The sequence below is a fragment of the Meriones unguiculatus genome, chromosome 9 (assembly GCF_030254825.1).
Source record: "Meriones unguiculatus strain TT.TT164.6M chromosome 9, Bangor_MerUng_6.1, whole genome shotgun sequence".
NCBI classification, from domain to species: Eukaryota; Metazoa; Chordata; class Mammalia; order Rodentia; family Muridae; genus Meriones; species Meriones unguiculatus.
This window is the reverse complement of record NC_083357.1, coordinates 40069570-40087773: the sequence shown is the minus strand read 5'-3', so window position 1 is coordinate 40087773 and position 18204 is coordinate 40069570.

Genomic DNA, 18204 nt, shown 5'->3' with positions numbered 1-18204 from the left:
GGAACAAGTATCCAACGAAAGAACAGAAAAGCAAAGCACTACTTTTAAACGGAATCTCGTGTGTGTCGCTCGCTCAATTAGGAATACATGAAAACTGAAAAGTGTTATTTCGCACTGTATGGCATAGAAACACGTTTCCAACGAAAGAACAGAAAGGCAAAGCACAACTTTGTAAACTAATTCACATACGTGTCGCCTATTCAATTATTATAACAGGAAAACTTAAAAGTGATATAACCCTAACCCTAACCCTAACATTACCCTAAACCTAACCCTAACCCTAACCCTACCCTAACCCTAACCCTAACCCTAACCCTAAGCCTAACCCTAACCGTAACCCTATGGTGTTCCTAACAGGAAGAAGTTTCCAAAGAAAGAACATAAACGAAAAGCAATACTTTGTAAACTAAATCACATGGGTGTCACTTGCTCAATTAGGAATACAGGAAAACTGAAATGTGATATATCGCACTGTACAACACAAGAACAAGTTTCGAACGAAAAAAAAGAAAACGAAAGCACTACTTTTAAACAGAATCACATGTGTGTCGCTCGCTCAATTAGGAATACAGGAAACCTGAAAAGTGTTATCTCACAGTGTACGGCACAGAAACAAGTTTCCATCGAAAGAACACAAATGCAAAGCACAACTTTGTAAACTAATTCACATACGTGTCGCCCGTTCAATTATTATAACAGGAAAACTGTAAAGTGATATATCACAATGTATAGCACAGAAACAAGTTTCCAACAGAAGAACATAAACGCAAAGCAATACTTTGTAAACTAAATCACATGTGAGTCACTCGCTCAATTAGGAATACCGGAAAACTAAAAAGTGATATATCGCACTGTACAGCACAGGAACAAGTTTCCAACGAAAGAACAGAAAAGCAAAGCACTACTTTTAAACGGAATCACGTGTGTGTCGCTCGCTCAATTAGGAATACAGAAAAACTGAAAAGTATTATATCGCACTGTATGGCACAGAAAGAAGTTTCCATCAAAGAACAGAAATGCAAAGCACAACTTTGTAAACTAATTCACATACGTGTTGCCTGTTCAATTATTATAACAGGAAAACTGAAAAGTGATATAACCCAAACCCCTACCCTAACCCTAACCCTAACATTACCCTAACACTAACCCTAACCCTAACCCTAACCCTACCCTAACCCTAATCCTAACCCTAACCCAAACCCTAACCCTAACCGTAACCTTATGGTGTTCCTAACAGGAAGAAGTTTCCAAAGAAAGAACATAAACGAAAAGCAATACTTTGTAAACTAAATCACATGTGTGTCACTCGCTCAATTAGGAATACCGGAAAACTAAAAAGTGATATATCGCACTGTACAGCACAGGAACAAGTTTCCAACGAAAGAACAGAAAAGCAAAGCACTACTTTTAAACGGAATCACGTGTGTGTCGCTGGCTCAATTAGGAATACAGGAAAACTGAAAAGTGATATAACCCTAACCCTAACCCTAGCCCTAAACCTAACCCTAACCCTAACCCTAACCCTAACCCTAACCCTACCCTAACCCTAGCCCTAAACCTAACCCTAACCCTAACCCTAACCCTAACCCTACCCTAACCCTACCCTAACCCTAACCCTAACCGTAACCCTAACCCTCCCCTAACTCTAACCCTACCCCTAAGCCTAATCCTAACCCTAACATTAACCGTAACCCTAACCCTCCCCTAACTCTAACCCTACCCCTAAGCCTAACCCTAACCGTAACCCTAAGCCTAAGCCTAACCCTAAGCCTAACCCTAACCCTGACTTGTTCCTAACAGGAACATATTTCCAACAAAATTACATAAACGCAAAGCACTACTTTGTAAACTAAATCACATGTGTTTCACTCGCTCAATTAGGAATACAGGAAAACTGAAAAGTGATATAACCCTAACCCCAACACTAACCCTAACCCTAACCCTAACCCTAAAATTAACCCTAACCCTAACCCTAACTCTAACCCTACCGTAACCCTAACCCTAACCCTAACCCTAACCCTAACCCTAACCCTAACCCTAACCCTAACCCTATCGTGTTCCTCACAGGAAAAAGTTTACAAAGAAAGAACATAAACGCAAAGCAATACTTTGTAAACTAAATCACATGTGTGTCACTCGCTCAATTAGGAATACAGGAAAACTTACAAGTGATATATCGCACTGTACAGCACAGGAAGAAGATTCCAACGAAAGAAAAGAAAAGCAAAGCACTACATTTAAACTGAATCACATGTGTGTCGCTCGCTCAATTAGGAATACAGGAAAACTGAAAAGTGTTATCTCACAGTGTACGGCACAGAAACAAGTTTCCATCGAAAGAACAGAAATGCAAAGCACAACTTTGTAAACTAATTCACATATGTGTCGCCTGTTCAATTATTATAACAGGAAAACTGAAAAGTGATATAACCCTAACCCCCTACCCTAACCCTATCTCTAACCCTAACAGTAACCCTAACGCTAACCCTATCCTTAACCCTAACCCTACCCTAACCCTAACCCTAACCCTAACCCAAACCCTAACCCTAACCCTAACCCTAACCCTACCCTAACCCTAACCCTAACCCTAACCCTAACCCTAACCCTATCGTGTTCCTAACAGGAAGAAGTTTCCAAAGAAAGAACATAAACACAAAGCACTACTTTGTGAACTAAATCACATGTGTGTCACTCGCTCAATTAGGAATTCAGGAAAACTTAAAAGTGATATATCGCACTGTACAGCATAGGAACAAGTTTCCAACGAAATTAAAGGAAACCAAAGCACTACTTTTAAACGGAATCACATGTGTGTCGCTCACTCAATTAGGAATACAGGAAAACTGAAAAGTGTTATCTCACACTGTACGGCACAGAAACAAGTTTCCATCGAAAGAACAGAAATGCAAAGCATAACTTTGTAAACTAATTCACATACGTGTCGCCCGTTCATTTATTATAACAGCAAAAATGTAAAGTGATATATCACACTGTACAGCGCAGAAACAAGTTTCCAACAGAAGAACAGAAACGCAAAGCACTACTTTGTGAACTAAATCACATGTGTGTCACACGCTCAATTAGGAATACAGGAAAACTGAAAAGTGATATATCGTACTGTTCAGCACAGGAACAAGTATCCAACGAAAGAACAGAAAAGCAAAGCACTACTTTTAAACGGAATCTCGTGTGTGTCGCTCGCTCAATTAGGAATACATGAAAACTGAAAAGTGTTATTTCGCACTGTATGGCATAGAAACACGTTTCCAACGAAAGAACAGAAAGGCAAAGCACAACTTTGTAAACTAATTCACATACGTGTCGCCTATTCAATTATTATAACAGGAAAACTTAAAAGTGATATAACCCTAACCCTAACCCTAACATTACCCTAAACCTAACCCTAACCCTAACCCTACCCTAACCCTAACCCTAACCCTAACCCTAAGCCTAACCCTAACCGTAACCCTATGGTGTTCCTAACAGGAAGAAGTTTCCAAAGAAAGAACATAAACGAAAAGCAATACTTTGTAAACTAAATCACATGGGTGTCACTTGCTCAATTAGGAATACAGGAAAACTGAAATGTGATATATCGCACTGTACAACACAAGAACAAGTTTCGAACGAAAAAAAAGAAAACGAAAGCACTACTTTTAAACAGAATCACATGTGTGTCGCTCGCTCAATTAGGAATACAGGAAACCTGAAAAGTGTTATCTCACAGTGTACGGCACAGAAACAAGTTTCCATCGAAAGAACACAAATGCAAAGCACAACTTTGTAAACTAATTCACATACGTGTCGCCCGTTCAATTATTATAACAGGAAAACTGTAAAGTGATATATCACAATGTATAGCACAGAAACAAGTTTCCAACAGAAGAACATAAACGCAAAGCAATACTTTGTAAACTAAATCACATGTGAGTCACTCGCTCAATTAGGAATACCGGAAAACTAAAAAGTGATATATCGCACTGTACAGCACAGGAACAAGTTTCCAACGAAAGAACAGAAAAGCAAAGCACTACTTTTAAACGGAATCACGTGTGTGTCGCTCGCTCAATTAGGAATACAGAAAAACTGAAAAGTATTATATCGCACTGTATGGCACAGAAAGAAGTTTCCATCAAAGAACAGAAATGCAAAGCACAACTTTGTAAACTAATTCACATACGTGTTGCCTGTTCAATTATTATAACAGGAAAACTGAAAAGTGATATAACCCAAACCCCTACCCTAACCCTAACCCTAACATTACCCTAACACTAACCCTAACCCTAACCCTAACCCTACCCTAACCCTAATCCTAACCCTAACCCAAACCCTAACCCTAACCGTAACCTTATGGTGTTCCTAACAGGAAGAAGTTTCCAAAGAAAGAACATAAACGAAAAGCAATACTTTGTAAACTAAATCACATGTGTGTCACTCGCTCAATTAGGAATACCGGAAAACTAAAAAGTGATATATCGCACTGTACAGCACAGGAACAAGTTTCCAACGAAAGAACAGAAAAGCAAAGCACTACTTTTAAACGGAATCACGTGTGTGTCGCTGGCTCAATTAGGAATACAGGAAAACTGAAAAGTGATATAACCCTAACCCTAACCCTAGCCCTAAACCTAACCCTAACCCTAACCCTAACCCTAACCCTACCCTAACCCTAGCCCTAAACCTAACCCTAACCCTAACCCTAACCCTAACCCTACCCTAACCCTACCCTAACCCTAACCCTAACCGTAACCCTAACCCTCCCCTAACTCTAACCCTACCCCTAAGCCTAATCCTAACCCTAACATTAACCGTAACCCTAACCCTCCCCTAACTCTAACCCTACCCCTAAGCCTAACCCTAACCGTAACCCTAAGCCTAAGCCTAACATTAAGCCTAACCCTAACCCTGACTTGTTCCTAACAGGAACAAATTTCCAACAAAATTACATAAACGCAAAGCACTACTTTGTAAACTAAATCACATGTGTTTCACTCGCTCAATTAGGAATACAGGAAAACTGAAAAGTGATATAACCCTAACCCCAACACTAACCCTAACCCTAACCCTAACCCTAAAATTAACCCTAACCCTAACCCTAACTCTAACCCTACCGTAACCCTAACCCTAACTCTAACCCTAACCCTAACCCTAACCCTAACCCTAACCCTAACCCTATCGTGTTCCTCACAGGAAAAAGTTTACAAAGAAAGAACATAAACGCAAAGCAATACTTTGTAAACTAAATCACATGTGTGTCACTCGCTCAATTAGGAATACAGGAAAACTTACAAGTGATATATCGCACTGTACAGCACAGGAAGAAGATTCCAACGAAAGAAAAGAAAAGCAAAGCACTACATTTAAACGGAATCACATGTGTGTCGCTCGCTCAATTAGGAATACAGGAAAACTGAAAAGTGTTATCTCACAGTGTACGGCACAGAAACAAGTTTCCATCGAAAGAACAGAAATGCAAAGCACAACTTTGTAAACTAATTCAATTATGTGTCCCCTGTTCAATTATTATAACAGGAAAACTGAAAAGTGATATAACCCTAACCCCCTACCCTAACCCTATCTCTAACCCTAACAGTAACCCTAACGCTAACCCTATCCTTAACCCTAACCCTACCCTAACCCTAACCCTAACCCTAACCCAAACCCTAACCCTAACCCTAACCCTAACCCTAACCCTACCCTAACCCTAACCCTAACCCTAACCCTAACCCTAACCCTATCGTGTTCCTAACAGGAAGAAGTTTCCAAAGAAAGAACATAAACACAAAGCACTACTTTGTGAACTAAATCACATGTGTGTCACTCGCTCAATTAGGAATTCAGGAAAACTTAAAAGTGATATATCGCACTGTACAGCATAGGAACAAGTTTCCAACGAAGTTAAAGGAAACCAAAGCACTACTTTTAAACGGAATCACATGTGTGTCGCTCACTCAATTAGGAATACAGGAAAACTGAAAAGTGTTATCTCACACTGTACGGCACAGAAACAAGTTTCCATCGAAAGAACAGAAATGCAAAGCATAACTTTGTAAACTAATTCACATAAGTGTCGCCCGTTCATTTATTATAACAGCAAAAATGTAAAGTGATATATCACACTGTACAGCGCAGAAACAAGTTTCCAACAGAAGAACAGAAACGCAAAGCACTACTTTGTGAACTAAATCACATGTGTGTCACACGCTCAATTAGGAATACAGGAAAACTGAAAAGTGATATATCGTACTGTTCAGCACAGGAACAAGTATCCAACGAAAGAACAGAAAAGCAAAGCACTACTTTTAAACGGAATCTCGTGTGTGTCGCTCGCTCAATTAGGAATACATGAAAACTGAAAAGTGTTATTTCGCACTGTATGGCATAGAAACACGTTTCCAACGAAAGAACAGAAAGGCAAAGCACAACTTTGTAAACTAATTCACATACGTGTCGCCTATTCAATTATTATAACAGGAAAACTTAAAAGTGATATAACCCTAACCCTAACCCTAACATTACCCTAAACCTAACCCTAACCCTAACCCTACCCTAACCCTAACCCTAACCCTAACCCTAAGCCTAACCCTAACCGTAACCCTATGGTGTTCCTAACAGGAAGAAGTTTCCAAAGAAAGAACATAAACGAAAAGCAATACTTTGTAAACTAAATCACATGGGTGTCACTTGCTCAATTAGGAATACAGGAAAACTGAAATGTGATATATCGCACTGTACAACACAAGAACAAGTTTCGAACGAAAAAAAAGAAAACGAAAGCACTACTTTTAAACAGAATCACATGTGTGTCGCTCGCTCAATTAGGAATACAGGAAACCTGAAAAGTGTTATCTCACAGTGTACGGCACAGAAACAAGTTTCCATCGAAAGAACACAAATGCAAAGCACAACTTTGTAAACTAATTCACATACGTGTCGCCCGTTCAATTATTATAACAGGAAAACTGTAAAGTGATATATCACAATGTATAGCACAGAAACAAGTTTCCAACAGAAGAACATAAACGCAAAGCAATACTTTGTAAACTAAATCACATGTGAGTCACTCGCTCAATTAGGAATACCGGAAAACTAAAAAGTGATATATCGCACTGTACAGCACAGGAACAAGTTTCCAACGAAAGAACAGAAAAGCAAAGCACTACTTTTAAACGGAATCACGTGTGTGTCGCTCGCTCAATTAGGAATACAGAAAAACTGAAAAGTATTATATCGCACTGTATGGCACAGAAAGAAGTTTCCATCAAAGAACAGAAATGCAAAGCACAACTTTGTAAACTAATTCACATACGTGTTGCCTGTTCAATTATTATAACAGGAAAACTGAAAAGTGATATAACCCAAACCCCTACCCTAACCCTAACCCTAACATTACCCTAACACTAACCCTAACCCTAACCCTAACCCTACCCTAACCCTAATCCTAACCCTAACCCAAACCCTAACCCTAACCGTAACCTTATGGTGTTCCTAACAGGAAGAAGTTTCCAAAGAAAGAACATAAACGAAAAGCAATACTTTGTAAACTAAATCACATGTGTGTCACTCGCTCAATTAGGAATACCGGAAAACTAAAAAGTGATATATCGCACTGTACAGCACAGGAACAAGTTTCCAACGAAAGAACAGAAAAGCAAAGCACTACTTTTAAACGGAATCACGTGTGTGTCGCTGGCTCAATTAGGAATACAGGAAAACTGAAAAGTGATATAACCCTAACCCTAACCCTAGCCCTAAACCTAACCCTAACCCTAACCCTAACCCTAACCCTAACCCTACCCTAACCCTAGCCCTAAACCTAACCCTAACCCTAACCCTAACCCTAACCCTACCCTAACCCTACCCTAACCCTAACCCTAACCGTAACCCTAACCCTCCCCTAACTCTAACCCTACCCCTAAGCCTAATCCTAACCCTAACATTAACCGTAACCCTAACCCTCCCCTAACTCTAACCCTACCCCTAAGCCTAACCCTAACCGTAACCCTAAGCCTAAGCCTAACCCTAAGCCTAACCCTAACCCTGACTTGTTCCTAACAGGAACATATTTCCAACAAAATTACATAAACGCAAAGCACTACTTTGTAAACTAAATCACATGTGTTTCACTCGCTCAATTAGGAATACAGGAAAACTGAAAAGTGATATAACCCTAACCCCAACACTAACCCTAACCCTAACCCTAACCCTAAAATTAACCCTAACCCTAACCCTAACTCTAACCCTACCGTAACCCTAACCCTAACCCTAACCCTAACCCTAACCCTAACCCTAACCCTAACCCTATCGTGTTCCTCACAGGAAAAAGTTTACAAAGAAAGAACATAAACGCAAAGCAATACTTTGTAAACTAAATCACATGTGTGTCACTCGCTCAATTAGGAATACAGGAAAACTTACAAGTGATATATCGCACTGTACAGCACAGGAAGAAGATTCCAACGAAAGAAAAGAAAAGCAAAGCACTACATTTAAACTGAATCACATGTGTGTCGCTCGCTCAATTAGGAATACAGGAAAACTGAAAAGTGTTATCTCACAGTGTACGGCACAGAAACAAGTTTCCATCGAAAGAACAGAAATGCAAAGCACAACTTTGTAAACTAATTCACATATGTGTCGCCTGTTCAATTATTATAACAGGAAAACTGAAAAGTGATATAACCCTAACCCCCTACCCTAACCCTATCTCTAACCCTAACAGTAACCCTAACGCTAACCCTATCCTTAACCCTAACCCTACCCTAACCCTAACCCTAACCCTAACCCAAACCCTAACCCTAACCCTAACCCTAACCCTACCCTAACCCTAACCCTAACCCTAACCCTAACCCTAACCCTATCGTGTTCCTAACAGGAAGAAGTTTCCAAAGAAAGAACATAAACACAAAGCACTACTTTGTGAACTAAATCACATGTGTGTCACTCGCTCAATTAGGAATTCAGGAAAACTTAAAAGTGATATATCGCACTGTACAGCATAGGAACAAGTTTCCAACGAAATTAAAGGAAACCAAAGCACTACTTTTAAACGGAATCACATGTGTGTCGCTCACTCAATTAGGAATACAGGAAAACTGAAAAGTGTTATCTCACACTGTACGGCACAGAAACAAGTTTCCATCGAAAGAACAGAAATGCAAAGCATAACTTTGTAAACTAATTCACATACGTGTCGCCCGTTCATTTATTATAACAGCAAAAATGTAAAGTGATATATCACACTGTACAGCGCAGAAACAAGTTTCCAACAGAAGAACAGAAACGCAAAGCACTACTTTGTGAACTAAATCACATGTGTGTCACACGCTCAATTAGGAATACAGGAAAACTGAAAAGTGATATATCGTACTGTTCAGCACAGGAACAAGTATCCAACGAAAGAACAGAAAAGCAAAGCACTACTTTTAAACGGAATCTCGTGTGTGTCGCTCGCTCAATTAGGAATACATGAAAACTGAAAAGTGTTATTTCGCACTGTATGGCATAGAAACACGTTTCCAACGAAAGAACAGAAAGGCAAAGCACAACTTTGTAAACTAATTCACATACGTGTCGCCTATTCAATTATTATAACAGGAAAACTTAAAAGTGATATAACCCTAACCCTAACCCTAACATTACCCTAAACCTAACCCTAACCCTAACCCTACCCTAACCCTAACCCTAACCCTAACCCTAAGCCTAACCCTAACCGTAACCCTATGGTGTTCCTAACAGGAAGAAGTTTCCAAAGAAAGAACATAAACGAAAAGCAATACTTTGTAAACTAAATCACATGGGTGTCACTTGCTCAATTAGGAATACAGGAAAACTGAAATGTGATATATCGCACTGTACAACACAAGAACAAGTTTCGAACGAAAAAAAAGAAAACGAAAGCACTACTTTTAAACAGAATCACATGTGTGTCGCTCGCTCAATTAGGAATACAGGAAACCTGAAAAGTGTTATCTCACAGTGTACGGCACAGAAACAAGTTTCCATCGAAAGAACACAAATGCAAAGCACAACTTTGTAAACTAATTCACATACGTGTCGCCCGTTCAATTATTATAACAGGAAAACTGTAAAGTGATATATCACAATGTATAGCACAGAAACAAGTTTCCAACAGAAGAACATAAACGCAAAGCAATACTTTGTAAACTAAATCACATGTGAGTCACTCGCTCAATTAGGAATACCGGAAAACTAAAAAGTGATATATCGCACTGTACAGCACAGGAACAAGTTTCCAACGAAAGAACAGAAAAGCAAAGCACTACTTTTAAACGGAATCACGTGTGTGTCGCTCGCTCAATTAGGAATACAGAAAAACTGAAAAGTATTATATCGCACTGTATGGCACAGAAAGAAGTTTCCATCAAAGAACAGAAATGCAAAGCACAACTTTGTAAACTAATTCACATACGTGTTGCCTGTTCAATTATTATAACAGGAAAACTGAAAAGTGATATAACCCAAACCCCTACCCTAACCCTAACCCTAACATTACCCTAACACTAACCCTAACCCTAACCCTAACCCTACCCTAACCCTAATCCTAACCCTAACCCAAACCCTAACCCTAACCGTAACCTTATGGTGTTCCTAACAGGAAGAAGTTTCCAAAGAAAGAACATAAACGAAAAGCAATACTTTGTAAACTAAATCACATGTGTGTCACTCGCTCAATTAGGAATACCGGAAAACTAAAAAGTGATATATCGCACTGTACAGCACAGGAACAAGTTTCCAACGAAAGAACAGAAAAGCAAAGCACTACTTTTAAACGGAATCACGTGTGTGTCGCTGGCTCAATTAGGAATACAGGAAAACTGAAAAGTGATATAACCCTAACCCTAACCCTAGCCCTAAACCTAACCCTAACCCTAACCCTAACCCTAACCCTACCCTAACCCTAGCCCTAAACCTAACCCTAACCCTAACCCTAACCCTAACCCTACCCTAACCCTACCCTAACCCTAACCCTAACCGTAACCCTAACCCTCCCCTAACTCTAACCCTACCCCTAAGCCTAATCCTAACCCTAACATTAACCGTAACCCTAACCCTCCCCTAACTCTAACCCTACCCCTAAGCCTAACCCTAACCGTAACCCTAAGCCTAAGCCTAACCCTAAGCCTAACCCTAACCCTGACTTGTTCCTAACAGGAACAAATTTCCAACAAAATTACATAAACGCAAAGCACTACTTTGTAAACTAAATCACATGTGTTTCACTCGCTCAATTAGGAATACAGGAAAACTGAAAAGTGATATAACCCTAACCCCAACACTAACCCTAACCCTAACCCTAACCCTAAAATTAACCCTAACCCTAACCCTAACTCTAACCCTACCGTAACCCTAACCCTAACCCTAACCCTAACCCTAACCCTAACCCTAACCCTAACCCTATCGTGTTCCTCACAGGAAAAAGTTTACAAAGAAAGAACATAAACGCAAAGCAATACTTTGTAAACTAAATCACATGTGTGTCACTCGCTCAATTAGGAATTCAGGAAAACTTAAAAGTGATATATCGCACTGTACAGCACAGGAACAAGTTTCCAACGAAATTAAAGAAAACCAAAGCACTACTTTTAAACGGAATCACATGTGTGTCGCTCACTCAATTAGGAATACAGGAAAACTGAAAAGTGTTATCTCACACTGTACGGCACAGAAACAAGTTTCCATCGAAAGAACAGAAATGCAAAGCATAACTTTGTAAACTAATTCACATACGTGTCGCCCGTTCATTTATTATAACAGCAAAAATGTAAAGTGATATATCACACTGTACAGCGCAGAAACAAGTTTCCAACAGAAGAACAGAAACGCAAAGCACTACTTTGTGAACTAAATCACATGTGTGTCCCACGCTCAATTAGGAATACAGGAAAACTGAAAAGTGTTATTTCGCACTGTACGGCATAGAAACAAGTTTCCATCGAAAGAACAGAAAGGCAAAGCACAACTTTGTAAACTAATTCACATACGTGTCGCCTATTCAATTATTATAACAGGAAAACTTAAAAGTGATATAACCCTAACCCTAACCCTAACATTACCCTAAACCTAACCCTAACCCTAACCCTACCCTAACCCTAACCCTAACCCTAACCCTAAGCCTAACCCTAACCGTAACCCTATGGTGTTCCTAACAGGAAGAAGTTTCCAAAGAAAGAACATAAACGAAAAGCAATACTTTGTAAACTAAATCACATGGGTGTCACTTGCTCAATTAGGAATACAGGAAAACTGAAATGTGATATATCGCACTGTACAACACAAGAACAAGTTTCGAACGAAAAAAAAGAAAACGAAAGCACTACTTTTAAACAGAATCACATGTGTGTCGCTCGCTCAATTAGGAATACAGGAAACCTGAAAAGTGTTATCTCACAGTGTACGGCACAGAAACAAGTTTCCATCGAAAGAACACAAATGCAAAGCACAACTTTGTAAACTAATTCACATACGTGTCGCCCGTTCAATTATTATAACAGGAAAACTGTAAAGTGATATATCACAATGTATAGCACAGAAACAAGTTTCCAACAGAAGAACATAAACGCAAAGCAATACTTTGTAAACTAAATCACATGTGAGTCACTCGCTCAATTAGGAATACCGGAAAACTAAAAAGTGATATATCGCACTGTACAGCACAGGAACAAGTTTCCAACGAAAGAACAGAAAAGCAAAGCACTACTTTTAAACGGAATCACGTGTGTGTCGCTCGCTCAATTAGGAATACAGAAAAACTGAAAAGTATTATATCGCACTGTATGGCACAGAAAGAAGTTTCCATCAAAGAACAGAAATGCAAAGCACAACTTTGTAAACTAATTCACATACGTGTTGCCTGTTCAATTATTATAACAGGAAAACTGAAAAGTGATATAACCCAAACCCCTACCCTAACCCTAACCCTAACATTACCCTAACACTAACCCTAACCCTAACCCTAACCCTACCCTAACCCTAATCCTAACCCTAACCCAAACCCTAACCCTAACCGTAACCTTATGGTGTTCCTAACAGGAAGAAGTTTCCAAAGAAAGAACATAAACGAAAAGCAATACTTTGTAAACTAAATCACATGTGTGTCACTCGCTCAATTAGGAATACCGGAAAACTAAAAAGTGATATATCGCACTGTACAGCACAGGAACAAGTTTCCAACGAAAGAACAGAAAAGCAAAGCACTACTTTTAAACGGAATCACGTGTGTGTCGCTGGCTCAATTAGGAATACAGGAAAACTGAAAAGTGATATAACCCTAACCCTAACCCTAGCCCTAAACCTAACCCTAACCCTAACCCTAACCCTAACCCTACCCTAACCCTAGCCCTAAACCTAACCCTAACCCTAACCCTAACCCTAACCCTACCCTAACCCTACCCTAACCCTAACCCTAACCGTAACCCTAACCCTCCCCTAACTCTAACCCTACCCCTAAGCCTAATCCTAACCCTAACATTAACCGTAACCCTAACCCTCCCCTAACTCTAACCCTACCCCTAAGCCTAACCCTAACCGTAACCCTAAGCCTAAGCCTAACCCTAAGCCTAACCCTAACCCTGACTTGTTCCTAACAGGAACAAATTTCCAACAAAATTACATAAACGCAAAGCACTACTTTGTAAACTAAATCACATGTGTTTCACTCGCTCAATTAGGAATACAGGAAAACTGAAAAGTGATATAACCCTAACCCCAACACTAACCCTAACCCTAACCCTAACCCTAAAATTAACCCTAACCCTAACCCTAACTCTAACCCTACCGTAACCCTAACCCTAACCCTAACCCTAACCCTAACCCTAACCCTAACCCTAACCCTAACCCTATCGTGTTCCTCACAGGAAAAAGTTTACAAAGAAAGAACATAAACGCAAAGCAATACTTTGTAAACTAAATCACATGTGTGTCACTCGCTCAATTAGGAATTCAGGAAAACTTAAAAGTGATATATCGCACTGTACAGCACAGGAACAAGTTTCCAACGAAATTAAAGAAAACCAAAGCACTACTTTTAAACGGAATCACATGTGTGTCGCTCACTCAATTAGGAATACAGGAAAACTGAAAAGTGTTATCTCACACTGTACGGCACAGAAACAAGTTTCCATCGAAAGAACAGAAATGCAAAGCATAACTTTGTAAACTAATTCACATACGTGTCGCCCGTTCATTTATTATAACAGCAAAAATGTAAAGTGATATATCACACTGTACAGCGCAGAAACAAGTTTCCAACAGAAGAACAGAAACGCAAAGCACTACTTTGTGAACTAAATCACATGTGTGTCCCACGCTCAATTAGGAATACAGGAAAACTGAAAAGTGTTATTTCGCACTGTACGGCATAGAAACAAGTTTCCATCGAAAGAACAGAAAGGCAAAGCACAACTTTGTAAACTAATTCACATACGTGTCGCCTATTCAATTATTATAACAGGAAAACTTAAAAGTGATATAACCCTAACCCTAACCCTAACATTACCCTAAACCTAACCCTAACCCTAACCCTACCCTAACCCTAACCCTAACCCTAACCCTAAGCCTAACCCTAACCGTAACCCTATGGTGTTCCTAAAAGGAAGAAGTTTCCAAAGAAAGAACATAAACGAAAAGCAATACTTTGTAAACTAAATCACATGGGTGTCACTTGCTCAATTAGGAACACAGGAAACCTGAAATGTCATATATCGCACTGTACAACACAAGAACAAGTTTCGAACGAAAAAAAAGAAAACGAAAGCACTACTTTTAAACGGAATCACATGTGTGTCGCTCGCTCAATTAGGAATACAGGAAACCTGAAAAGTGTTATCTCACAGTGTACGGCACAGAAACAAGTTTCCATCGAAAGAACAAAAATGCAAAGCACAACTTTGTAAAGTAAAGCACATACGTGTCGCACGTCCAATTATTATAAGAGGAAAACTGAAAAGTGATATAACCCTAACACTAACCCTAACCCCCTACCCTAACCCTAACCCTAACCCTAACATTAACCCTAATACTAACCCTAACCCTAACCCTACCACTAAGCCTAACCCTAACCGTAACCCTAAGCCTAACCCTAACCCTAACCCTAACTTGTTCCTAACAGAAACAAATTTCCAACAAAATTACATAAACGCAAAGCACTACTTTGTAAACTAAATCACATGTGTGTCACTCGCTCAATTAGGAATACAAGAAAACTGAAAAGTGATATAACCCTAACCCTAACCCAAACCCTAACCCTAACATTAACCCTAACCCTAACCCTAACCCTAACCCTAACCCTAACCCTACCCTAACCCTAACCCTAACCCTACCCTAACCCTAACCCTAACCCTAACCCTAACCCTATCCTGTTCCTAACAGGAAGAAGTTTCCAAAGAAAGAACATAAACGCAAAGCAATACTTTGTAAACTAAATCACATGTGTGTCACTCGGTCAATTAGGAATACAGGAAAACTGAAAAGTGATATATCGCACTGTACAGCACAGGAACAAGTTTCCAACGAAAGAACAGAAAAGCGAAGCACTACTTTTAAACGGAATCATGTGTGTGTCGCTCGCTCAATTAGGAATATAGGAAAACTGAAAAGTGTTATTTTGCACTGTACGGCACAGAAAAAAGTTTCCATCGAAAGAACAGAAATGCAAAGCACAACTTTGTAAACTAAAGCACATACGTGTCGCACGTCCAATTATTATAAGAGGAAAACTGAAAAGTGATATAACCCTAACACTAACCCTAACCCTAACCCTAACCCTAACCCTACCCTAACCCTAACCCTAACCATAACCCTAACCCTAACCCTATCGTGTTCCTAACAGGAAGAAGTTTCCAAAGAAAGAACATAAACGCAAAGCAATACTTTGTGAACTAAATCACATGTGTGTCACTCGCTCAATTAGGAATACAGGAAAACTGAAAAGTGATATATCGCACTGTACAGCACAGGAATAAGTTTCCAACGAAAGAACAGAAAAGCAAAGCACTACTTTTTAAACGAATTCACATACATGTAGCCCGTTCAATTATTATAACAGGAAAACTGTAAAGTGATATATCACAATGTACAGCGCAAAAACAAGTTTCCAACTGAAGAACAGCAACGCAAAGGACTACTTTGTGAACTAAATCACATGTGTGTCACTCGCTCAATTAAGAATACAGGAAAACTGAAAAGTGATATATCGCACTGTACAGCACAGGAACAAGTTTCCAAAAAAAGAACAGAAAAGCAAAGCACTACTTTTAAACGGAATCACGTGTGTGTCGCTCGCTCAATTAGGAATACAGGAAAACTGAAAAGTGTTATTTCGCACTGTACGGCACAGAAACAAGTTTCCATCGAAAGAACAGAAATGCAAAGCACAACTTTGTATTTTAAAGCACATACGTGTCGCCCATCCAATTATTAGAACTGGAAAACTGAAAAGTGATATAACCCTCACACTAACCCTAACCCCTACCCTAACCCTAACCCTAAACCTAACATTAAACCTAATACTAACCCTAACCCTAACATTAAATCTAACCCTAACCCTAACCCTAACCCTAACCCTAACTTCTTCCTTACAGGAACAAATTTCCAATAAAATTACATAAACGCAAAGCACTACTTTGTAAACTAAATCACATGTGTGTCACTCGCTCAATTAGGAATACAGGAAAACTGAAAAGTGATATATCACGATGTACAGCGAAGAAACAATTTTCCAACAGAAGAACAGATACGCAAAGCACTACTTTGTGAACTAAATCACATGTGTGTCACTCGCTCAATTAGGAATACAGAAAACTGAAAAGTGTTATTTCGCACTGTACGACACAGAAACAAGTTTCCATTGAAAGAACAGAAAGGCAAAGGACAACTTTGTAAACTAATTCACATACGTGTCACCTGTTCAATTATTATAACAGGAAAACTGAAAAGTGATATAACCCTAACTCCCTACCCTAACCCTAACCCTAAACCTAAAAAGTAACCCTAACGCTAACCCTAACCCTAACCCTAACCCTACCCTAACCCTAATCCTAACCCTAACATTAACCCTAACCCTAACCCTAACCCTACCCCTAAGCCTAACCCTAACCGTAACCATAAGCCTAAGCCTAACCCTAAGCCTAACCCTACCCCTAACCCTAACCCTAACTTGTTCCTAACAGGAACAAATTTCCAACAAAATTACATAAACGCAAAGCACTACTTTGTAAACTAAATCACCTGTGTGTCACTCGCTCATTTAGGAATACAGGAAAACTGAAAAGTGATATAACCCTAACCCTAACCCTAAACCTAACACTAACATTAACCCTAACCCTAACCCTAACCCTAACCCTAACCCTACTCCTAAGCCTAAACCTAACCGTAACCCTAACCCTAACCCTAACCCTAACCCTAACTTGTTCCTAACAGGAACAAATTTCCAACAAAATTACATAAACGCAAAGCAATACTTTGTAAACTAAATCACATGTGTGTCACTCGCTCAATTAGGAATACAGGAAAACTGAAAAGTGATATAACCCTAACCCTAACCGTAACCCTAACATTAACCCTAGCACTAACCCTAACCCTAACCCTACTCTAACCCTAACCCTAACCCTACCCTAACCCTAACCCTAACCCTAACCCTATCCTGTTCCTAACAGGAAGAAGTTTCCAAAGAAAGAACATAAAAGCAAAGCAATACTTTGTAAACTAAATTACATGTGTGTCACTCGCTCAATTAGGAATACAGGAAAACTGAAAAGTGATATATCGCACTGTACGGCACAGAAACAAGTTTCCATTGAAAGAACAGAAATGCAAAGCACAACTTTGTAAACTAATTCACATACGTGTCGCCCGTTCAATTATTACAACAGGAAAACTGAAAAGTGATATATCACAATGTACAGCGCAGAAACAAGTTTCCAACAGAAGAACAGAAACGCAAAGCACTACTTTGTGAACTAAATCACATGTGTGTCACTCCCTCAATTAGGAATACAGGAAAACTGAAAAGTGATATAATCCTAACCCTAACCCTAACCCTAACCCTAACCCTAACCTAACCCTAACCCTAACCCTAACCCTAAACCTAACCCTAACCCTATCGTGTTCCTAACAGGAAGAAGTTTCCAAAGAAAGAACAGAAAAGCAAAGCACGACTTTTAAACGGAATCACGTGTGTGTCGC